The following is a 26,250-nucleotide window of genomic DNA, read 5'->3' as shown; positions in this document are numbered from 1 at the left end:
TGCAAACTCTATGCTAAAGCTTAGTAAATCTCCCACTAAGTGGATTATAGAGGATATCACATTTGTATGTTTAGCTCTGTGTCAGCCATTGTCAATACCAACTTGCCTGTAAGCCATGCATTGTCATATCATATTCATAACAGTTTGCAAGATGAATGTATCAAGCTGCACACAGCCATTACAGATATAAGTGTTGTAGCAACCCTCATCATGAGTATTGACTAATACAACACCTCTTTTCTTTGCAGCAGACCAAGGTTACGCACTGACACCTGTAAAGATCCCGCAAAACGAATCCCAGCTGACCACCAACCAAGTCCTATGCCATACAAGATCCATTGTTGAGTGGACATTCAGAATCCTCAAATCATGCTTCAACTGCCTTGTTGTATCTGAGGGCAGATTGCTCTACTCCCCACCAATGGTCTGTAAGATCATCTTGGTCTGCTGTATCTTGCATAATATATGCTTCCGGACCTAAGTGCCATGGCCAGATTATATTGTGAATGAGGAAGTGCCGGATGATGGAGAGGAAGGAGATGAGGAACCTCTGCAAACTGGAGCAATTTCTTTATAGAACAATGATTTTCATAAGTCAAAGGAAATATTTGTTAAGTTGCACTGTATACATCTTATTTTGAATAAAATTGCAGAGTACTAACATTGTGTAAGCATTTGTATACCATGTGCATATGTAAACTACTGACATAAAACATTTGTTCAACTGATGTCTGTCACATAGACCAATTATCAAATTGTATGAAAAACTCTAGAACATCTTCTGCTATAAGTGAAATACTGTGCGTGCCAACTACCTGTTACAGATAGTTCTCCATTGGCAGCCTTAATGATCATGGGTTGGTAATGTAGATGGTGGCCAACAACTGTGTCTGTGTGTCTCCCCTAATGCTAACTAAGTGTTAGACCTCATACTTGTGGCTAACAGTGGAAGCCACTCTTTGTATGATGACTTTGCAGTGTTCCGCATAGGATGTGCATGGGAACACACTCCCAAAACTACAGTCTACAGATGCAGCAAAAAAGAACTTACCCATATGTAACATCCAGAAAGTTGCCTCACTTAACAGATACATAATGAACATCTTATACTTTGCCAGTGCCACAGTGTTGCATGTGTACACCCACTGCAATGCACAAGCAACAACGTATTGTTGCATAGTGTAGATATGGAGTCATATTCATAGCTGTACTGTCAGCTATATGTTGGAGGATGCACCAAGGCATGCATGGTGACCTACCATACCACAATGACCATGAATATGGATCATGATTAAGCCTGGGCACTACACGCCAGTCCACCGGCAGAGTTTTGCCACTATGCACTCCGCTTGGAACACAAAGTTTGACAAAACTCCGTTATGTAACAGCAGAGCGAAGTTTACCGGCACGATCATCATCATCACCCTTCATTTTTACACTGTACTAATTGTCTTTACCAGTATACTCTCTTGTAAGAGACACAAGAGGGCACCTTCCCCTCATATTTTCCAGCTCTTGTAATGGTGAAATTGATGCTTGGGCTTAATGCAACTCTTCCAAAACATGTGTGTAAATATTCAAAGAAATGGAACTTTAAGTGAGATAAAAAATAATAAATTCAGTAGGCAACACCAAAGAAATGTTCGATGCATCTGTGAGTATGTAGATCAAAATTTACATTTTAATGCAGATAATTGTGCGCACAATGCTTATGTTTTTTCAGCATTTGCTAATGATTGGAAAGCACGCTATTTTGCATATGGAATCTCTGCTCATGTACATCTGTGATTGAGGCGCCTATTTATGTGTGCATTGATATCATATTCTCTGCAGTTGCAGGAGGTAAGGGTTCATCCTCTGCAATGAAATGGGGAAATGTTATTGTTGATGTCTTCTACATATTGACATAGTTTAAAGCAGTTGACAAACAAAGTGCATGACATTACACTTTCTGTCTTTATTGATATATAGGACAGGTGTTACACTACTAGGCTGAGGATGGCAGATAGGACTGTATCTCCTTTCAAATGACAGGACCTCAGCATTGCAACCAGTACCACTGTGACTTTTAATTTTTACTACGGTCCATGTTCCACTGATGTACATAGGTTGCATTCATCCCCACACCCAGTCAGTTTTTGCGTTGATGAGAGTAGTTCAGGTGGTCCATGCCATGGCAGCTGACGTGTAGTCTGAGCATGCATGCCAGAACAGCTATGTGAGATGTACTTTGCTCTAGGTGAGTATGACAGTGACAATATACATATGTAGGTACTAGCAATGGCCCACAGATTCCAGTCCCTCAGGTGTGTTGTTGATTCAGTGAGATACCATTTTCATGCTAGGAATTACTAGCCTAGGTTGATTAGCATGGGCCCAGCTGTGACAGAGGTGCGTCGTTCATAGATGTGTGGTACAGCATAGCGCAAGAAAGCATCTTGCTGCCTCAAAATGTCTGAATGAGAAACTACAGGGTTGCACTGTATTGAGGACAGTAGAACGCTTTCCTTTCTGCAGGTGCACATTCAACTGGGTAGGACCAACGCAGGTGCCCATTGAACTATGGTACACCGGTTCCTGCATTGGTGTACGTCTGTTATATGTGCCCCAGTGCATGCAGTTACCTCAGGAATGTGCAGTTTCTCGCTCTAAGTGCGCAGGGTATTCCCAGACATGGGTCCTGGGCTCACTGTGCCAATGGATTCAAGCTAGCAAGGCTGATGAGGTGTGATTCCCTGAAACCGGTCCCAGAATGCTTGTTTCCGGTCCAGGGAGCACCTGGCATGGCAGTTTGGTCTGGACTGTTCCCATGAGGCACAGGGTCAAGGCTTATTTGCATATGGCTGGGTCTCAACTGTGGTGGCATGGTGAGCAAAAGAACAATGGATTTAACCTAGATCTATTGACTGAGGGTTAATGTTTGATTTTCTCTGCATTCCGTCCATCATCTGTGTGTCTTTTATCTTGTAGACACAGCAGATTGCTTCTCTTACTTTGTGTCTTAGGATAGCCCAGCTATTACGCTTACGATGCTGCCCTATGCCAACATATAATCTATACGTCCATGAGCCTTCAATTGCTGTAATATCTAAGCATAGAGTGGCCAGGTGGCTACCATTTGACCTGCAGACATTGTGGCAGACCACTGGAAAATAGCTGACTGGACTGTACAACTTTATGTATTTCCCCCCATTGCCCCTTGTTGGTACTTACCCCATTGCTGATGTAATTGGTCATAGTCAGCACTGTCCTGTCCCGCTACTCCAACCACCGACTCCTCTCAGATAACTGCGTACACCTGCTCCTTCAAGGGCTCAAGCTTCTCCTGGAGCGCTAGACTGCCAACTCCAGTCTGCAATGCTGCCTGTATATTGTTTGCAAGTTTCTCCTTAGTTTTGCGCTTGGCATTGCGCCAGTGGTTTTTACAGTCCGTCACTGTCACCCTGACTTCAGCTATTCAGTTTAACTTGTTCACTATGGACTGCCATATGGCCTTTTTGGTCTCCAATGACACTTTGGAGCTGACAAAGAGCTGGTGTTGATGGTCTGTCACCTCCACAATTAGGATCTCATTCTTTTGACCTGCATTTCCTCTTTCTCTTCCCCTTCGTTTCTAGCTGGTGGTGGGGTGGGAGGGTGTGTGTGTGGGGGGGAAGAGAGGGGGGGGGGGTGTTGTCTGTGCTGTGCTCGTTCCTGGATGCATTCAGGTTTTCTTTGTCCTTGATGGCATTTTTGTCTTTTTGTTTTTCACGCTAAGCGCTGAAAAGTGACGCTAGGCCAGCTGGTGTGGTTTTTCTTGCCGCTAATTGGCCAAACGTCACTTTTTGCACCATAGCCTGCATTTTATTAATGACTTGACGCTTACATTAGCATAATTCTTTTCACCCGCCAGCTTTTCTTAATGCCATGTTGCGCCGTATTGTAAATACATTGCTAACATGGTGTTAGGAATTGTCATGCACAGCGGTAAATTTTTGGGTGCTCCGCTGTGTGAAAACAGTTGAGTGGCATTTCTTGTAAATATATCCCTGAGTTTCTTTCTTTAATTACTTGAGAGGAAGTGCTCAACAGCAAGGAAACATTTAAAGGGGCACCAGATATGGCCAGGGACACTGGAATTATGTGATTCAGTGGCAGCAGCATTTATCAAATAATTATTAATTGGCCTTATTTGTCACATAATCCATAATTGAAGCATAATCTGTAGATGTTGACAAAGCAATTGTTTATATTATTGTTTACTCAAACGGATCACAATGTAAACAAATGTGGGGACCCTTGTGCCTGTACAATGGAAACAGGGGAAAGCCCTATGCAAAGGTTGCTGGTCATCTTTTAATAGCTTTCTGAATTATTTGGGTTAGGGGTGGGTGGAATTCGTGGAGTTTCACTCCGTGGAATTCCAAGGAGTTACAGAAAGACTCAGTGGGATTCTGCCAACAAAAGGAAAATATGCAGCTCGCACTGCAATTCACTGGCATTAGTGTGAGTGGTGCCGAAAATCAGCGCAAACAGCACCATGCTTTGTTCAATAGCACATTCAAGATGATTCTGCTGCCGCTCATGCAGAAAATCTACTCCAGCGGCAGCAAATCTACTTGAACGGCAGCCCTCTGGCTGCGAAAGCTCATCAACGCCAGCGAACACCCACATTAGAGAATCACACTAGTGGACGCAAATCTCACTCACGTTCACCAGCTTGCACATTATGGAAACTCGTGGCGGGGGGGGGGGGAGAGAATTCCACCACGCAGTGATTGGCAGAATCTGCCCAAAACTTTGCATTAAAGAGTTATGCAGATTATCTAAAATTCTGCGGGCAAAACAGAACATTCTGCCCACCCCTAATTTGGGGGGTTAAACTGGGACTCTAAGGTGCAGTCTTTGCCCAGACAGTGTTACAATTCGTAGAAATTAAAAATAATGAAGCAGTACTATCACAAAATGAGCCGCATTATTCCACATACTTTGCCTTTCTTGATGCATAATTTAGCCAATCCTGCTGCATAAGTTGGTCCTACAATGCTGCACACTTCCATTGGCCCTGGCTATGGTGTCAGGGCCAACACTTGGAGCCTGAGTCAAACATGTCATGGCTTCTGTCCTCTCATGTTTTTTTTCGCATGATTGTTTAGGCCTCACGATATCGTAGTGCTATATTGTCATGTTATAAATACTTAGGATAGGGCCGAAGGAACATGAATGCTTGCCAGTTAGGTTTCCTTTGTCGAAACCTGGAGCGTGCAACTAGGAAGAGGGTTCAGGGAGTCTATAGGGAGTCCAGGGAGCAGGGGCGGACTGCGTGGTCGTACTGTGATAGGATTGTACTTTACCACTCCCGGTTAGCTGTGAGCTCGTTAGCTGTATTCTAAACGTCACCGCCTAATTAGGATAGAAAAAGCAAGTAGCAGCATTTTTATCAACGCAGTTTTAGGCGAGGAAATAGTTCCGCATGACCCGTTTTAGGGCATCATCTGCTGGGTGGCTAGGAGGCAACTATTTATACACCTAAAGTTATCCACTAATTGGAATCCGCAAGAGCCCCGAACCGGAGTCCAGCTTCATTTATCGCCACTTGAAGCTAAAAGTCAATACCACCTTCATAATGAATCTTTCGCTGCAAGGTACAGAGGGGCATATTACCAAGCAATAGCGATAATTATCGCTATTGCTTGGTTAGAGACAAACATTTACCGCTGAGCTGCGGCGATTTTTACCGCAAATAAACCTTGGTATTACCAAGGTTTAACGCAAAAGCGATAAAAATCGCCGCAATGCATGAATATCGCTGAAAAGTCAGCGATATTCATGCATTACCGAGCTAATGCTCTTAGCCATGTTATCCACCTCCCATTGGATAACATGGCTAAGAACTGCTCAGGGCAGGTGTTAGCTTTTGGAGATATTCGCGCTCAGCGCGAATATCTCCAAAAGTTGGTAATAGGAGATAGCGATGTTAGCGACTGTTTTCAGTCGCTAACATCTTGGCACGCCCACTTTGCATGTCATTAGTGATAAATATCACTGAAATGCAAAGTGGGGCCCAAGATGGTCGCTATCTCCTACTAGCTGTTGCTAACTGGTGTTAGCGGCAGCTAGGTAATAGGGAGATAGTTTTATCTCCGCTTTCTTGGCTTTTAAAGCCAAAAAAGCGGAGATAAACCCCCTTGATAATATGCCCCAGAGTCCGGTACATGCTACGCTGGCTCGCTTCATCCACCTGCGGGTTTGTGTCTCTGGCATCCCCCTGATGTTTTTAGAAGCGGGGCATCATTTGTTTCATTTTGAGGTTCTCTGCTGAAAGGTAATGTCCTAATCACTTTGTCAAAATACTGCAAACCTGTGTCACGTTTTTGTATTCCACACATGCTACGTAAAAGCGCGTGCCAAATGTAGATTCACTCCTTGCACATCTTGTGCCTAATGCTAATGTAATCATTGAAAGGTGTTTATATTATCAATGTAGAATTTCTCCCTTGTTAAAGGCAGGCTATTTGAATTCTTTCTGAACCCAAATCACACAGAGCTTCTCTCCTAATTATCAGCCTACATTTATCTTGTGAATTAAAAGCTATTTTTGCAGAAAATGTTTCACTTGACAAAATAAATGATTTTGCATTTGCTAAAACTAACGCTTCATGGAGTTCTTGGTTTGAGAGCACAAAGTTGACATCCTCCTCAACGGGCAACACACAGGCAGCGCCGGGGAACGCAAACCGTGGTGGTTTACAAGGGGAAGGGGAGTCAGGGTGGCAAGACCAGAGGTCAGCTGCATCACTCCTGTGGATCTGTATGGATGCTTAATGCCATGCTGTACCTTCATGCGCATCAGTTATAAATATAGGTATTTAAGTAGAATCAGAGACGCGCGTCATTGCATTGGCTCATTGTGTGAAACAGTAAAGATCTAGGGGCATATTACCAAGCAATAGCGATAATTATCGCTATTGCTTGGTTAGAGACAAAAATTTACTGCTGAGCTGCGGCGATTTTTACCGCAAATAAACCTTGGTATTACCAAGGTTTAACGCAAATGCGATAAAAATCGCCGCAATGCATGAATATCGCTGAAAAGTCAGCGATATTCATGCATTACCGAGCTAATGCTCTTAGCCATGTTACCCACCTCCCATTGGATAACATGGCTAAGAACTGCTCAGGGCAGGTGTTAGCTTTTGGAGATATTCGCGCTCAGCGCGAATATCTCCAAAAGTTGGTAATAGGAGATAGAGATGTTAGCGACTGTTTCCAGTCGCTAACATCTTGGCACGCCCACTTTGCATCTCATTAGTGATAAATATCACTGAAATGCAAAGTGGGGCCCAAGATGGTCGCTATCTCCTACTAGCTGTGGCTAACTGGTGTTAGCAACAGCTAGGTAATAGGGAGATAATTTTATCTCCTCTTTCTTGGCTTTTAAAGCCAAAAAAGCGGAGATAAACCCCCTTGATAATATGCCCCCTAGACTATCATCCAGGAAAAGCACCTCTTCTGCAGTAAATGCACGGAATCGGAGATTTAGTGGATTGTGGTGGTACATGTCTGAATCGTCGTTTATTAATACACATGTTGCAAATAAAATGCATTAGTATATATAGATCTCAGGGTTCCCGTTCATGGTATCGCCAGAGACTCTCAATGTCGACTTCATCCAATATTACACAATTTACACAATTGTGTAGCCATGTACCTAAAAAACAAAACAAAACAACGACAATATATATATATATATATATATATATGTGTGTGTATACATACACACACACACACACACACACATATATTGATTGACAATGTTTTTTGTAAATTGTATTTATATTGCACTTACAAACCCTGAGAAGGCATCAAAGCATTTTACAGAGAGTAGCACGCTACTCTGGAACCCTTGGTTACAGTTTTGTTGTTAGATTAGTAAAAAGTTTTTTTTTCCTTCTTGGGTATTAATGATGGAAATTTTGTTAACTAATCGCTCGTTGCTATTTCATGAATGTATAAAAAAATGCCAGCGTGCTGTCCAGGTGTGCATATTTCCTTATCTGTCAAATCACCTTTGCCCTCACACTATGACAAGAGAGCCCTCTTAGTAATGTTAAATTACAATGAATCTTTTAGCAGCAGACAATGCCAGTGCACAGTGGGGTAGCTTGGGAGTTCCAGTGGGGTCAAACATCAGCTGGTTTCACCTCCTGAACAAAACATATGCCTGTGTATATGGAGGTTGACACTGGGCAGTTCAAGTTAGGACCACGTTTTTAGAGGAAATTGATTTTTTGGTTTCTAATAACTTTGATCCAATTTGCCGCAATCTTAATGAAAGTTGAACAAAAAGTGCTCCTTTTCCCTCCACTTTTTTTCCTCTTGGTCCAGTGGGCATGCTTTTGTGATTTAGTGTAAATCTGTTCAATAAATTTTGAGACATTACAGATTAAAAACTTTGTTTTTTAGGATGGTTGGGTTTATGGGACTATTTCAAGTGTCCCTCAAGCATGCAACTTAAAAAAATAGAGTGATCTGATTGGCCTAAGGGGCTTTTGTTCCCTTCAGCCACTTTCCTCCCATTGTAGTGAGGTCTTGGGGGAGTGAGCACTCTGATTAGCAACCCACCATTGGAAGCTAGCCTCAGCTACACAGGGGCAAAGGCCATGCCCAGCAGGGTTTCGCCAACCACAAGTGTAGTACTCCAAGTTTATTTCCTATAAATGTACAATTTATTTTTTGTTCTTTGGAACTGCATTTACATAGGCTTAAGCGTCAGGGAAGGCTCATTGAAAGCCCCCCCTCCCCCTTTTTGTTTCTTCCACCAGCATGGTACTGTCTGCACGAGTTACATACATAATGGCAGCTCCATATCCGTGGAAGGTCCATGGATAAAAAGTGCAGTTATCTCTAAATTTTAACAATAATTTCCAATTAACTCTAATTTCTCAAACTATTGGTCAGATTTACCCCAAGCAAAGTCACTTCTATGAGCAAAGTTCTAATTGCATGCCAGTTTCAGTGTGATTCTGTTTAGCAGTTTTTTTGAGCAGCAACAAAACCCTATTGGAGATAAAATGGAAAGTGTCACTTTCATGACCCCCTTTTTTTGGCCCTCGTTTAATGGACCTGCATCAAATTTGCCATGACAAGCCCAATGTGGATGAACGTTTTTATGCAAAGTTTTGTGCAGATTTGTCTCTACCAAAGTTATTTTCAATGCAAAATCTGACCTAACCGCATCTACATGGACACCTTAAGTGCCTGTGAAATATACACAAAACTATTATGCACATATCTGTGACTTTGCAATTAAAAGAGCTTCTGAGGTAGTGACTCATGGTAAAGCGTCTGTTATGTAATTACTCCTAGTATAATTATATGCATTGTCATGAACTACAACCATGTAAGTGAGTTGGGCTACCTATACGACACTGACTGAGATAATATGTAGAGTAGAAGTTGTGAAGTTTATTGATGTTATACCACTATCAATCTCCAAAGGCATCTCGATTAATAAACGTGAAGTAAATTTAACACTACACACAAACATGTTTCGCTATTGAAACTTAAATCCTTCCACAGGTGAACATCAACAAAGCTCACATCTCTTGCCACCAAGAAAATCTGAATGTTTATGAAATCCTGGTTATGTCATGCAGAGTTTAAGATCATACTATCTCCCAGAAGGATATCTTGGCGCTGAGCAGGTGTGAGTCTAGACACACTTAGGGTACAGTGAGAGTACTCGAAAAGCCAGGTCTTCAGCTAATTGCAGAATTCAAGAGGGGATTAGGAGGCTCTTATGCGTAGTTCCCAGTCATTTCACACCGTAGGAGTTCTGGTTTTACATACGCGTGAAGTTTGTGCAAATATGAGTCTGGAAGAGTGAAGGTGTCTGAAAGATTTGTGAAAGCAGATGCTTTTGTTGAGATATGCTGGGCCATTGTTATGTAGTACCTTGAAAGTGGGTGTGAGGAGTTTGAATAGTTCTCACTTGTGAATGGCGAGCCGGTGGAACTGTTTCAGGTGGGGTGGGGCATGATGTGAACGCACCCTAGGAGGTTAAAAGTGATTCTGGCTGCTAAGTTCTGAATGGTCTGCAAGGTTCTGGTGATATTTCAGGCATAGGGGGTGTTCCAATAGTTCAGCTTGATTGTAACCAGGGTAGCATAACAGTTTTTCGGGAGCCCAAATGGAATTGGAAGCCATTTACAAATCTTCCTCAACATCTTCATGGTATGGAAGCATGAGGCAGTGACTGCATTGACTTGAACTGTCATGTGGAGTTTCCTGTTGATGATGATCCAGTAGGCTCTTGGCATGGATGGTGGGAGTGGGTGTCAGTCCTAGCTCTGTTTGTCACAAGGTGAAGTGCCACAGTAAGGTGCTCTTCCTGAAGGTCATGATCTGGTCCTGTCAGTATTTAGCTTTAGACAGTTGGTCTTCATCCAGTGGGTCATTTCACCCATGCAGTCATCAACCTTGATTTGCTACAGATTGTCTTCTGCATGAGGGAGAAAATGAATAGCATGTTGGCGTGTAGGAGAGGACGTTGAGGTTGTGAGAGTAAATGATGATGGCTAAGCAGATCATGTATGCGTTGAAGTGGATCAGGCTCACAGAGGAACTCCTCAGATGAGGTTGCGGGCTTCCAAGGTGTACAGTGCCAGGATGACTGACTGGGCCCTTCCTGTCAGGAAGAAGCAGGTCCACAAGAGCAGGTCCTTTGATTCCAATGGCATGTAGGTGTCTGATGAGGATGAGGTGGAAGACTGTCAAATGCTGCAGAGAGTTCCAGGAAGAAGAGGGCCACCGTGTCTCCTACTCCCATAGTCATGTAGATGTCACCCTTGGGGTAGATGAGAGCAGTTTCTGTGCTTTTGTTGGGTTTGAAAACAACCCGAGTGATGTCGAGAAATTGGTGGTCATTGACATGTTTGGTGAGGTGTCTAATAATTATTTTCTCTAAGATCTTGGCCGGGAATGGTAGTAGGGAGATTGGTCTGTAGTTGGTAGGCTTTGAAGTGTTCGCAGAGGGGCTCTCTCCCATTAACAGCAGGATTGCATGATACTATTCTCGCAATGCAGGTAGGGAAATTAAATGATTGCCTTATGCTCTGCTTGAACCAGTCATCTCTCTTTCATGTTCCATTACATCTTAGAATGTGTAACAACCACAAACCCAAGGGCTGCTTAATCTTCATTACGACATCTAATGAGAGCCATCTGTCACGTTTGCTCCAGCCAAAGTGATGCAAGGTCCTGAGTCAGATTTATGTAGCTACGCGAAGCCACATTGCATGGCTTTCAGTGGCCTTATAACTCTTGAGGAAAGCATGCAGCGTAAATCACTGCGTCGCCTTACTCTGTGCAAGGGAGGCGTTGCATGGTCATTGCGGTCAGTGTTACCTCACAACTCACATGGGTTTTGACGCATTCCCAGATTTACAAGGACTTGTAAACCTAGGAATGCATCAAAACCCTACGTTTCCCGAGATAAGGCGTATCAAGGAGAAATAACTTTATTTGCCCCTGGTTTATTTCTCTTTCTATGTGTGTTGCATTCTGCAGCACACATAGGACCATGGTGCAAGGGTGCCAGCGTTGGCGCTAAGCTGCCGAAATGGTGCCAGCGCAGGGGGAAAAAACAGGAATGCACCTTATTGGAGAAATAGGGTACATTCATGCCCTTTCACATTGAAGCGGGGCAGCACAACAAGGTGACTTGCTGCACTGTCCTATGTCAAATCCCCATAAATGAGGCACGATTTGTTCTTATCATCATGTAGGCAGTACTTTGGAAACAAGTTACATGAGCCATGAGTCACTCAAGATTATCAGAGGATTGTTTTTAGCTTGATGGTGTGTAAGTGTGTTACTCTGATGAACTCACAGTGTGTATTGAGAAAATCTTGCTTTCATCTTGTTGCTATGTAGTGCACTATTTTGAAGGAATGTGGAACTCTCTATCTGATGTACGGCCATGTAAAATTACAATATTTTTGTTAAGCCTTGGTGACTCCTCTTAGTGCCACATCCACAAAGTAACTCAAACCCATAAGGCTATCCTATGTAGTGTGCACACGTATTACCTCCTCGTAAGTCTTCCTTGCCACATGACTAACAAAGTGAGCTTCAGCTCCACACCAGAACCCTCCAAAGCAAAAGTCAGCCTCCCATGCCTCCCATCCCTTCCCAATATGGCCGACCCATTACACACCTGACCTCTATAAGAGGTGGGCTGGCCCAACCCAACAGCCTGTTTTTTTTGTTCTGCGCAAGATTACTCTCCAGATGCGCGTTCAGGTAAGTGGTTCCTGCTGTAGCGGGTACATGGGTCCCTGGGTACATGGGGACCTAGTTCTAGGACACCCCCGCGCCGCACGGCCACCAGCTGCTGCGTGTGCCTCCCCACCTTCTCCCTCGCTGCCCCGGCTCCGCCGCATGACCACGCCCCCTGACATCGAGCGGCGTGGTCTGTGGCAGCTTCCTGGCCTGTGTCCCTGCCTGTTGTTGCCATAGTGATCTGTTCGATTTGTATTGAGCTGTTTGCTGTTGATTTGTTTATCCATTTCTTCCCCCACTTGTGCCTGCTTTCGCCCTCGTTTTTCCACGTCCCCGTCTCTGTCTGTTGTTGCCATAGTGATCTGTTTGACTGTATTGAGCTGTTTGCTGTTGATTTGTTTCCTTTTTTCTTCCCCCATTTGTGCCTGCTTTCGCCTTCGTTTTTTTCCCCGTCCCCGTCTCATCCCTCCCCGCTCCCCGCTTCCCGCCATCACCGCCAGCCCCGCCCCCTTTTCTTTGTGTACCCTCCCCGCTCCCGCCTCCCAGCTGCTCCGCCCCCCCGCGCACTTTGCCATATATGGCGACCGTGCGAACGCGCAGCGGGCGCGCCGATTGTGCGCCGAAGGTGCGCCAAAGGTAAGCCCGTCTGCGCCCGTCCGCGACCGGACCGCGCCCAGCGCCAAGACCCCTGGCCCTCGACGACCCCGGCCCACCCGCCTGACGTACACCGCCGCCAATCTCAGCGCACTCAACGCCGGTCGACTCCAAGGATGCAACCAAGCCACACCACGACGCACCCACGGACCCTTCAGCTGCCATGCCTGCAAGTTCACCTGCCTCGCACCAGCACCCGCCAAGTCGAACACCAGCAGCACCCACCTCAAGTGCATCCTGCTCAACACCCGCTCCGTCCACAGACACGCCATCGAACTCTGGAACCTCCTCGACACCACAGCCCCTGACGTTGCCTTCCTCACGGAGACCTGGATGAACGCCTCCTCAGCACCCGACATCGCCATCGCCATCCCAGAGGGCTACAAGATCACCCGGAGGGATCGCACCGCCAACCAGATGGGAGGAGGCATCGCCATCATCCACAGGAACACCATCCGCATCACGACCAGCACCGACAACACCCTTACCACCGCCGAACACCTGCATTTCCAGATCCACACCGACCCGAAGACCACCCTCCGAGGCACCCTGATCTACCGACCTCCGGGACCACGCACCCAATTCAGCGAGGACATCGCCGACTCCGTCAGCCCGCATGCCCTCCCCTCCACTGACTACATCCTCCTGGGGGACCTCAACTTCCACCTGGAGAACAACAACGACCGCAACACCAGCACCCTCCTCGACAACCTCGCCAATCTTGGACTCAAGCAGCTGGTGTCCACCCCCACCCACCTCGCCGGACACACACTCGACGCAGTCTTCTCATCCAGCACAGACATCGCCTTCAGCCACGCCACAGAGCTTCAATGGACGGACCACAGCTGTGTCCACTTCACCTTCAAAAGAACGACGACCCACCACCACCAGCAACAGGTTGCCCGCAGAAGCTGGAACAAGATCACAGCCGACCAGCTCGCCACCTCCTTGAGCCAACACCCTCCTGCCAGCTCAGCGAACCACAGCCAGGCCGCCGACAACCTCACGAAGTGGATCAGCAACTGCGCGGACGAGCTCGCCCCGCTGAGGACCCCGCCCAGCAGACCCGGCAGCAAGAAAGCCCCATGGTTCACCGACGAACTCAAGAGCTCCAAGAAGAACTGCCGAGCCCTCGAGAAAGTCTGGAGAAGGGAACCAACACCGGACAACAGGACCACCTTCAAGCTTGCCACCCGGAAGCACCACCAGCTGATCCGCGCCGCCAAGAAAACTGCATTCAAGGACCGGCTGGACAACAACGCACACAACTGCAAGGAACTCTTCAACATCGTGAAAGAGCTTTCCAACCCCAGCGCAGGAAACAACGACATCACCCCATCGCAAGACCTCTGCAACTCCCTCGCCTCATACTTCCACAACAAGATCGCGGACATACACAACAGCTTCAACAACCAACCAACGCACACCACGACCGAACCACCACCCCCACCACCACCCTCCGCGCCTGGACTCCGATCAGCACCGAAGACACCGTCCGCACGATGAACTCCATCCACTCAGGATCTCCGACCGACCCCTGCCCCCACCACGTCTTCAACAAGGCCGACTTTGTCATCGCACCCCACCTGCGAGACATCATCAACACATCCTTCGACACCGCCACCTTCCCTGAGAGCTGGAAGCACGTCGAACTCAGCGCTCTACTCAAGAAACCCACAGCGGACCCCACCGAACTCAAGAATTACCGCCCCATCTCGCTCCTCCCGTTTCCAGCCAAAGTCATCGAGAAGACCGTCAACAAGCAGCTGGCCACCTTCCTTGAGACGAATGGATCCCTCGACCCCTCACAGTCTGGCTTCCGAGCCAACCACAGCACCGAGACCGCCCTCATCGCCGCCACCGATGACATCCGAGCCCTGATGGACGACGGAGAAGCAGCGGCCCTCATCCTCCTAGACCTCTCCGCGGCATTCGACACTGTCTGCCACCGCACCCTAGTACAGCGCCTCAGCAACGTCGGAATCCTGGAGAAGGCACTGGAATGGATCATCTCCTTCCTCGACGGAAGAACACAGAGAGTCCGTCTACCACCATACAAGGCAGAGGCCACCGAAGTCATCTGCGGCGTCCCTCAAGGATCCTCGCTGAGCCCCACCCTCTTCAACATCTACATGTGCCCCCTCGCGGCCATCGCACGCCAACACAACCTCAACATAATCTCCTACGCCGACGACACCCAGCTGATCCTCTCCCTGACCAACGACCCCGCCGCCGCCAGAGCCAATCTGCACGAAGGGATGAAAGAGGTAGCCGAGTGGATGACGACCAGCCGCCTGAAACTGAACTCAGACAAGACGGAGGTCCTCATCCTAGGCTCTTCGCCCTCCGCCTGGGACGACTCCTGGTGGCCTCCTGCCCTGGGCACCGCACCCAAACCGACAGACCACGCACGCAACCTGGGCTTCATCCTGGACTCCTCCCTCTCCATGACCAGGCAAGTCAACACCGTCTCCTCGGCGTGCTTCAACATCCTACGCATGCTACGGAAGATCTTCTGGTGGATCCCCACCGAGACCAGGAAGACCGTCACCAAGGCCCTCGTCACCAGTCGACTGGACTGCGGCAACGCCCTCTACGCCGGTACCACCGCCAAGCTCCAGAAGAGACTCCAGCGGATCCAGAACGCCTCAGCCAGACTCATCCTCGACATCCCACGAACCAGCCACATCTCCGGACATCTCAGAGACCTGCATTGGCTCCCCGTCAACAAAAGAATCACCTTCCGCCTCCTCACCCACGCACACAAAGCCCTACACGACCAAGGCCCGAGCTACCTCAACAACCGAATCAACTTCTACGCTCCCAAACGCCACCTCCGTTCAGCCAACCACGCCCTCGCCGCCGTCCCCCGCATCCGAAGAGCGACAACAGGAGGAAGGTCCTTCTCCTACCTGGCCGCCAAGACCTGGAACTCCCTCCCGACCGACCTGCGCCTGACCCAAGACCACCTCTCCTTCAGGAAGAAGCTGAAGACCTGGCTGTTCGAGCAGTAACGGCACCCCCCTCCCCCCGGCGCCTTGAGACCCTACGGGTAAGTAGTACGCTCTATAAATGTCTTTGATTGATTGATTGATTGATTGGTTTTTTGCACGTTTGTGCTGTCCTTGCTCTCCCACCCTGGCTGTGCATGATCTAGTCTGATCTTGGCCGTTCCTCCGGGTCGGGCCGCCGTTGTGCCTGGATGGGTGAGGTCCATGTTGGTTGGGCCTGGCCAGGGCGTTTGTCCTGTGGGTGGTGCTCGCCAGGGTGCTTCTCCATTGACATCTGCTGCTGCGTTCAGTGGACTTTAGAGCTGTTGCTTGGGGGTCCGTGGTGTACCTCTGTGGACGCGGGTTGTGTCCGGTCCCTGCTTTCTGGTTTACTGTTGTTGGTTTTTGTTTCCAGCGGTGCTTTTGGGTGTCCTGGGGTGCTGAGTTTCCTGGTTTTCCTCTCCTAGGCGGGTCCTTGCTCCTCCGGTGTGTGTTTTGCCTCTCGCTTCGGCGGCTTGCTTCCTTCTTGTGGTACGTTCCTGGGTTGGTTTGCATTGGACCCTGTGCAGGGCGGTCTCGCTCCTCCGTGCTGCGTCCCCCCACTTTGCTGGGCGCTATGTCCTTTCTCCTGCTTGGAGGACTTCTGGTGGCCGTTCGCTTCTTTTGGGTGGCTTGGCCTTCGTCCTGGTCTCTTCGGGTTCCGTGGGAGACCTTGTGGGTTTCCGTTTTGACCTGTTGGCCAGTTGGGTTCCCTTGGTGACCGGATTTTGTCTGTGTAGTTTCCGGCGCCTTCCTGGGTCTCTTTTGCCTTTTGACTGCCTGGTTTCTCCCCTTGGTGTCGCTATCCCTTCCGGGGGTCCTTTGTGCTACTGTGGTCCATGTCCCACCTGTTTCTTTCCTTGAGGGTGGGGTTGTGGTGTCCTTCGTTGTTTTGTTCGATTGGCGTGCTGAGTTACTTTTTGAACTCCTTCCGTTCTTGCGGCTCTTGCCCTTCTGTTTGGTGGCGTCTGGTTCCTCTGCCCCATTCCCCGTTCTGGTGGTCTCGCGGTTGGTGGTCCCCCGTGGGGTGTTGCTGTGTTTCTGTCGGACTGTGTCTCCTTCTCCTGTGGCTTTTTTTTGTTGGGTCACTGTGGTGGGGTTGCCCTCTGTTCCTCAGTTCCTCTGGGCTTCTGCTCCCCTTCCGTTTCGGGCTGTCCGTTGGGGGTTGTCTTGGTGTGTTTGGACCGACTTAACGCTTTTCTGTTCTGGGGCCTGTTGGCGGTTGCTTTTGGCTCAGTGCGGTCTGGTCCGGGGCCTTCTCTGTTCTTCTTCGGCCTTTGGTTTGGGCTGATTTTTTCTGGCTGCACTTCGTGTCTCGGGGGTCCGGGTTTTCCTCCCTCCCGGTGTCTTTCTGTGCCGGGTTGGTTCTTCCTTCTCATGGTGGACTCTCTTGGGTGGTCCTTCCACTCGTCAGGTCTGTTGGATTTGCCCTCTTTCGTGGGCATCCGGTGGTTCCTTGTGTGTTTCCATGAAGCCGCTTGGCTTTGGTATGTGCTCACTTTGTTAGTCATGTGGCGAGGAAGACTAACGAGGAGGTAATGCCCCGGTTACTTACCGGTAATCTTCATTACTCCGAGTATAGTCTTCCTCGCCACATGAGTTCCCATCCCTCCCTCCCTGTCTGGCTATCGGCTTCATGTTTTTGCTTGGTGGTTTCAGGTTGTTGGTTTGGGCCGGCCCACCTCTTATAGAGGTCAGGTGTGTAATGGGTCGGCCATATTGGGAAGGGATGGGAGGCATGGGAGGCTGACTTTTGCTTTGGAGGGTTCTGGTGTGGAGCTGAAGCTCACTTTGTTAGTCATGTGGTGAGGAAGACTATACTCGGAGTAATGAAGATTACAGGTAAGTAACCGGGGCATTTGCAGGGTGTGGCAGGGAGGTCTGGCAACCCCAATTACAGCAAATGACTGTTGTTTGGAAGGGGTTTCTTTTGACAGCTGTAATAATGTAAAAAACAACTGTCCGTCATGCAGTATGTTTCACTATTTTTTGCATCAAATAGGTATGAGTTACGTTGTTATTGTAGTTTTGGGACATATTTAGGTGTTGTAATTAGGGATGTGTGCAACTGTAGAAACATGTTTGGAGTAGTTTTTTTAGGGCACAGGTTTACTGAGTGCTTAAATATCTACCTTCCATTAACAGTTTTTCATTATGATTGGGAGGCAAATGAGTATTCTTCAGCTTTGAAGGAGATGCATGCTTGTAATGAGCCTTGGAAACATGTGACAATAGAGTGATACAATTAACAGGTGTTGGGACAGAAATGTTCTCCGCATGGTAATGGACATGCACCCCTGTCCAGAGTCCCTAACTGTACTGATATGTGGATCCCTAATTCAGATTTCTAGTGTCATAGGCAACCATTTATCATGTGTGTGTGCCATGACTTGGCATGTCTCACGGATTGCAGTTTAGTAGGACCAGGAGGGGTGCCCAAAGCACTTTCCTGACAGAATCTAGACGCCAACCGGGCGGATGCTTATGATGAGGACACTGAAAGGTGCTTGCCTTGGCTGTCCTTGTGTGAGGGGGACTCCTTCGAGTAGCCACGATGCCTCCAACACTAAGTAGCACCTAGCAGAGACTGCCGTCAGGAAGGAAACCCGGTTGGAGGAAGAAGCCCAACAGAATGGTGCAGGAACCAAAATGTAGGAGAAGTTGGAAGTGCTGGATTCAAATTCTCCGGGAAGAATAGATCTTCATTTCAGGAGTCAAGAGCGAGGAAACACATCTAACAGTAGAAAGCAATGTGACGCAAAAGAGGATGGATAGGCTCCCTTATGTACTCTGAAAAACAGGAAATTGAATCAAAAATGGGCGTCACCATTTTATATTGGTGAGAAAACTGGTAAGTGAAGTTAGCAAGGTAGCCATCTTGAATTGGGCTGGATATATCCTGTAGATTGAATTCTGGGACCCAGAATTCTCCAGGAAATGAAGATGTGCTAATGGCTTCCCCCCTAGCAAGGCACCCCAGAAAGAAGAAAGGCGGCGTGGGATTTTAAATCGGCAAGCCGGCTGCCGACAGGTAAGTTTAGGCAGGAAACACAGTGGCCCGCCGATCTCACCCCACTCTAAGCAAATCTTATATAGCAGTGTGCCCAGCTTGTCTGAGGCAGTCTCGGGAAGCAACATCGGAATGGACACCAGCAGCCGATATATCCTCATAAAAGTAAAAAGCGTCTGCATTCACCAGGAGCTAAGCAACATGAGCGTAGTGGTGGCAGTATACTGTGTAGTGATCAGTAGGAGTTTCACCCTGTGTCACTGGAGTGAGGCATATAGGCTCACTCGTTTTAAAGTTCAGCTGCTGTGTGCTTAACTCCCCCCTTGCTCTACATCGATTTGGTGTGTGGTGCTGTGCAGTGCATAAGTGCTGTATCTTTGCTGGGTGTATGAGTGCCTGGAAATGGTACTCTACAGAGGTAAAGCAGTACTGTGCAGTTCATGCATGCTGACTGCATATGCTATTTGTACGTGTGCCAATGAGTGGTAGAATATATGAAGTATGTAGTGCTGCAGACTAAATGCATGTGCTGAATGTATGGTCACCTATGAGTGGTACAGTAAAGGAAGGATACAGGTCTATGTAGTGTGTCTATGCTGCATACATGAACAGAGTGTGTGTGTGCTCCTGTGAAAAGTTCAATTCATAGCAGACTGTGAGTTCCACTTTAGAAAACCAAGGCCCATATGTGAAATTTGAAGAGGTCGAGGAATCACCCCAGACAAGTTTGTGAATTATTGGTTTCCTGTAAACTGGTTGGTACACACACTGGAGAGTGGAGAGCCAGGCTTCTCTCGTACAATTCAAAGGGTTCTCTTTGATTTAGTGAGCGGTCACAAAGATAGGCCTGAGGAAGGAGATGGGGTTGATAAGGGATTCATAAAGAGTAGGGCTCGAGCCCTGGACTAACTTTTTGATACAGATATCACTGTGGCTGATATCCAGAAGTGAACTCTGGTCACTCCCTTGGATTGTGTTGTGGTGCTATCAGCTTTGGAATTGCTGCTGCTTCCAAGAGGGCAGAGGAGTGAGCACTCCAAAAGAAGCAGACCCCAACATAAAATTGAAAGACCCAGACTCTGATTCACATTTGGTGCCTGAAAATGGACTATAAGGGTAGTTGTTTGAGAACCTAAATATTGTCATCTGCAAGGCAGCCAGATGGGCTGTGTGAGGAGGGGTAGCTCTGCAAGACTTCTGCCTGTAACCAGGACGGAAGGCTAAGGCCTTCTATTCTCCCTGTTGGGTGAGGGGACATGGCCCATGGAATCCAAGACCAAATGCCCTGGTGCACCAGCGCCTGCCTGCTTGCCAATACCAGTGTGCGCTGTGAGGAAGAAGAGAGAGTGTTGAGTAAGCGAGGTCCAGTGGGAGGCTCTGTCGAATAGACTCCCTCTGCGAGGTGTGAGAAGATAGCTTCACCGATCAGATTGTTGCCCATGTAAAGGACAAAGTTAAAGATGCTTGTATGCCAGAGGAGGGCCACAGTGCATTGAGACATGTGCATTGATGCTCCGATCGGGCTGGAGCCCGTGTGTAGTGTGAAGCAGTGACCTCATATGCCAGGAGGGGTTGTCATGAGAAGACTGCCATGTGGTGAGGGTCATAGCCTATGTGTGATAGTGGACCACAATCCTGTATGCTAGGAGGGGCCACTACCAAGGACTTCACTGTGCCAATTGGGCCAGAGTTTGTGTACCGTGAGGATACGGGGAACCTGACTGCCAGAAGGGGGAACCAGCACCAGCAAGTCGCATGACCTGGTCAGAGTCATCACCGGAGAAGTGAGGCCACTTTGGGACCATGCACACCTGCCAAGGATGAAGAAATGGCACCAGGATCTTCGCACCACCAATCTTCATTGTAGGAGGAACCTGATTCCTATCCTGCAAGGAGCGACCAAGAACCTTTAGTCGTTGCAGAGGCAAGATCAAATGTGAGGACTCTACGATTACTGAGTGCAACCCACTTGGGCCATGTGCAGCAAACTCACTTGAATCAATTGCTGCTGCACCAGGACCCATGGAAGGGTTTTGAGCTGGGGCAACTTGCTGCTAGAAAGCGATGCAGCACTGCAAAACTGTTGACTTTGGCCATAGTGGACTCGGACTACTAGTGGGGCTTACCGTGTTTGTTGCTATAGTGAACGGGGAATACCAACTACCTCTAGAAGGGAGGAGGGAGTGGGACTCAGGGAACCACCTAACAAATCATGAGTGCCCTGACCTCAGGGGTACTGTCTAGTTGTTTGTGAATGTCATATTTTTCCTTTGTGGTACTCGGGTAGAAATAAAAGTGAGTATCTGGCTGCACAATGATTTACTGCAGCTGCTGTGCAACTTTTGAGTTGTGACCCCAGTGTTCACTTACCTATATCCACCTTCCCTTGAGGAAGCCTTGAACTGCTCAATCATGTTACTACTGATAGCCAAGTGCAGATGGGGTACTTGGCCCTGTTGCTCAGGATCCATAGTAAGTCAGGTCCCAGGACATCAGAAATTAAAGGCCTTAGTTGGGCCCTGTAGCCCCTGTTTGCCCTGCGGCCCTCTGAGAGGGGTTCTGGCACCATGGTAGTTCCTATCTTTAACTCTGATTGATGTCCATGCTAATATTGGGAATTTCTTAAGTAAATGTAAAAAAAACGGAGAAAAAAATGTTGTCTTCTGAGCACCTTATCCTGGATGGGGCCATTGACTTTGCACGTATCAAAGAACACAACTCCTGGTGCATCAAAAAAATCACTGTGCAAGGTGCACAAGGGAAGCTAACCCAGTGCACAATATTAGGTTCAGTAAAAAAACACATGTTTAAGGGCCTAAGAGCTTTGATCATAAGCATCATGGTGGAGACATGGAAAAAGAGTGACACCATTAAGGAAATAGATCTGGCTAGTGCCAAGAACTGCCTCATCACATTACTGATAAGCAATAAGAGTAATAAGTGGGAACATTGTTTGGAGTTTGCAAATTTTATGGATCATCCAGTCAAGGGAGCAACATGCTGGAACATGTGGGAATATAATAAATACTCTCTATTGTGTGTAGGTAACTGGATGAAAGTTGGATCTTAATGCAAGGCTTTGGTGAGAAGCGCTGGAATGGTTACGAGTGCTAGTTCTAGTTCATAGCTCTCTACTTGGAGAGTTTGTTTTGCACACTTCACAATTTTACACTGGAAAAGTACCCTGCCAAAGGTGTGCTTCTGCCCTAATAGTTATGGTGGAAAGCCAATTGATGTGATTGGGTATTATGACACACAGTAAAACTTCATGGGATTCAGCACATGAAGCAGGGTTCATGTATTCAAAAACAGGATTGTGGGTACTGCAAAGAAATTTGTTTTTCAAGTAATTTTGGTAAAACATATTTTAATATGAAGGGTTGTTTGCATAGGAATCACAGTGTTACATGTGGGTTAACTTAATTGGTGCATGTGTGCAAATGTGAAGACATCCTGCATTTGGTGAGACTATCTTTAACATGTAGCTTGTGATAGGTTTTGCAAGGAAACAAGATATATTACTAAAGTTTTCTTTCCTAGTCAGCCAAATCAGGTCCTGATTCTGATTCGGTTAGGAAAACATTCCCACCTAGGGCCTGATTCTGATTAAGCATGGGCGGAAAATCCGTTACGCTCGAGGATTTTGCGGATTTTGCGGATTTTCGGTAAATTCGCAATCCGCGAACGCTCGCGAATTTACCGAAAATCCGCAAATTCGCACGCAGCGGATTTTTTTTTTTGGGTGATACAATTTTGCGGCGTGCGGTGTAAGTTCGCAATTGCGAACTGGTACAAAACCCTCGCAAACTGGCAGAAATCCTTGCGAACTGGCAGAAATCCTTGCGAACACAAAAAAAGCATTCAGCAGGTTCAAAAGTTCAAACTCATCATTAGTAACCATTCCCTGTAGTGCTTCCTGACAAGGGCCCCTCCAGAGTTCAGTTGCTAGTTGCAACAATTGTATGACCCTGCTCTGACCCTCACAGCAGGCTCATAGAATAGCTACAAGTAGGCCACAAAGGTCCTGGAAAAAAAATTGCACTGCAACAGAAAGCAAATTACAGATAAGGAAGCAGGTGCCAGACTGGAATTTTGAAACAGTGACACATTAATAAATCAACCCCAAATTAATTCATGTCAGTTGAAGCAGGCAGGTGTGCTTGCTTTTTCCCCCCATAATCTACAGTGATGATGAACCAGAGGGTGGCATTGATGTACCAGAGGGTGGCATGGGTGAAACAGAGGGTGGCAGGGGTGAAACAGAGGGTGCTGGGAACCTGTGATGATGAACCAGACGTAGAAACAACATAATCGTGACCGTTGCGAGCCGACATGTAAGTTGGCAATTGCGAACTGGTACAAAACCCTCGCGAACTGGCAGAAATCCTTGCGAACTGGCAGAATTCCTTGCGAACACAAAAAAAGCATTCAGCAGGTTCAAAAGTTCAAACTCATCATTAGTAACCATTCCCTGTAGTGCTTCCTGACAAAGGCCCCTCCAGAGTTCAGTTGCTAGTTGCAACAATTATATGACCCTGCTCTGACCCTCACAGCAGGCTCATAGAATAGCTACAAGTAGGCCACAAAGGTCCTGGAAAAAAAAATTGCACTGCAACAGAAAGCAAATTACAGATAAGGAAGCAGGTGCCAGACTGGAATTTTAAAACAGTGACACATTAATAAATCAACCCCAAATTAATTCATGTCAGTTGAAGCAGGCAGGTGTGCTTGCTTTTTCCCCCCATAATCTACAGTGATGATGAACCAGAGGGTGGCATTGATGTACCAGAGGGTGGCATGGGTGAAACAGAGGGTGGCAGGGGTGAAACAGAGGGGTGCTGGGAACCTGTGATGATGAACCAGACGTAGAAACAACATAATCGTGACCGTTGTGAGCCGACATGTAAGTTCGCAATTGCGAACTGGTACAAAACCCTCGCAAACTGGCAGAAATCCTTGCGAACTGGCAGAAATCCTTGCGAACACAAAAAAAATCCGCAAATTCGTGAGAATTCGCGGATTTTGCGGATTGCGAGTTCGCAAATTCACAAAATTCGCGAACGCCAGATTCGCAAAATTCGCCCATGCCTAATTCTGATGCGGTTAGGAAGGAAGGCCTCCTAACAGGATTTGCTCCTTCCAAATCAGATCGGGAACATGTCTTACCGACCTATGGCCCAATTATGATGCTGTTTGGAACATATGCTCACATTGAAGTCAATGGGAGTCCAACCAAATCGGATTGGGAAGCATCCGGATGCATCATTTTCCGTCTGTCTGACTCTCCCGTCTGAGTGGGTCAGAAACCATTCCAAATCGATTTGGTTGAGAAGCTTTCCAACCCGCATCAGAATCGGGCCCTAAGTGTGGGGACATTTCTGGAGCGACAGGGCCCACTGACATGGCATGAGCATAACTAAAACTAATAAGTATGGAAGCCTCTACTAAGGACCTTGTAAGACTGTGTCGGTAAGACAGGATAATGGGGGGAAGCATTGGGTGAGCATTGACCATAAATCGATATTGATCATCTGATTCACATGGTCACATAGCCTCATCAATGGAATGTGAATACAATGAATTAAATCATGCCAACTTCTACACACTGGTTTGGGGAGAATGATTGCCAACTTTGAGCTATAAAAGGCTGTATCTCTTGACATCTGGGAGACTTTATACATCGGGTATACTGCAGTATGGCCTGAAGTGTTCACCCTTCTGCCTCACTGGTCGTAAAAACAAGGAAAATGGTCTCTGGCATTGCTTCCAAGGGACATAAGAAAACTCTTCTGAATTGTTTGCATTCTCACATTAATGATTACTTATTCGTTGAATTTACATAACTATTGTGGGATATTGACTACAATTTTATAATAGTGATTTTATCCAATTATTAGTTGCTGCTATCAATTAAATGACATCATTACTGTGTTGTTTTTGGTGCTTCTGCTGTTTTGACATGTTCATTCTCACTTGTCCAGATTCAAAAGTACATGCTCGAGTTAGATGTTGACACCGCAGCACACATGCCCAAGACAGATATCAGGCAACACAATAGGAAATTCTATTCATCTGATAAAATTTTGTCCGAATTTTCCTAAATCCTGTACCTTTAATAGTGTTTAAAAGCATCAGTTCACTTAATGAAATTGTGCCACTAAGTTCTAGCCCCTCTTAAGAAGTGCTGCATCTCTACTTTAAATTATCTACTAAGCTTTTAGTTTGTTTGATTAGCTTAAACAACTCAGGGGGATATTGTCAATGAAGTTGCGGTGAGAGGCGTTAGCCTCCTTCGCTTAACGCCTTTCCTCGCCGCTTCTGAAACACGAACCTGCACCCTATTCTCAAGAATGTGGTGCAGCCTGGCGTTTTCCCCTGCGATGGCGCTAAGTTTCACGACTTAGCGCCAACGCAGGCACCCTTGAACCAGAGTGCAAAGGTGTCTGTGTGCAGAGAAGGGTTGTTCATGTACAGGAAGGTGCCCCTTTCAGCACATGAATATTCCTGAAATACCATTTTTCTTTTCCTATGTGTACTGCACAAGGCATCACAGATGGAAAAAGCAAAAACGTTTTTCCTACTTAAGACCAGGATTGTCCTGGTCTTAAGTTCGGCGCTTCCACCAATCAACGCCGCCCTTGAGAATAGGTGGCAGCGTCATGTACAATGGGTGATGCGGTGGAACGCCCACCACAACACCCACTGCACGCCCCTTTTGAGCTAAGTTTAGCATGAAAGGGGGCTTATTCACAAATGCAGGGTTAATCCACTTAACGTGGCTTAAAGCCACGGTAAGTCTCTTTAACGCTGCCTAGTGAATAGGGCGCTGACCCTATCACCACAGGAACGTCAGAAAAAGTGACGTTCCCGTGGCGATAGGGTCTGAGAATATGCCCCTCAATGTTTAATGCCTCCATGTTACATCTGAAATTAGCAGGGTCTCTGCATATAATATTCAATCCTGTAAAATACCACCAGTATTGCTTATGGCTTTTGATTCTTTAAAAGGATTGTTACTTAAGTGCTCGAACTTTCATAAAGTCTATCATTAATTTCAACCCAGGGTAACACATTCTGTTTATATCTCAGTTCGCACACTTAGAGTTCAACCTTCCACTTAGCAACCTTGATATCTTCGAATAGATCTTTCAGGCACTGATCCCTCTTGGACCGCTGAGGGATAATCGTAGGATATTAATGTTTCTGGATCAATATCACACAAACAGCAACATTTGGTAAGCTTCTATGATTGAATCCAATTTGTGGTAACACCCAAAATATCAATTTGATGGA

This window comes from Lissotriton vulgaris, chromosome 1_1, assembly GCF_964263255.1.
Source record: "Lissotriton vulgaris chromosome 1_1, aLisVul1.2, whole genome shotgun sequence".
Taxonomy (NCBI): Eukaryota; Metazoa; Chordata; class Amphibia; order Caudata; family Salamandridae; genus Lissotriton; species Lissotriton vulgaris.
Note: the sequence above shows the minus strand (reverse complement) of the source record.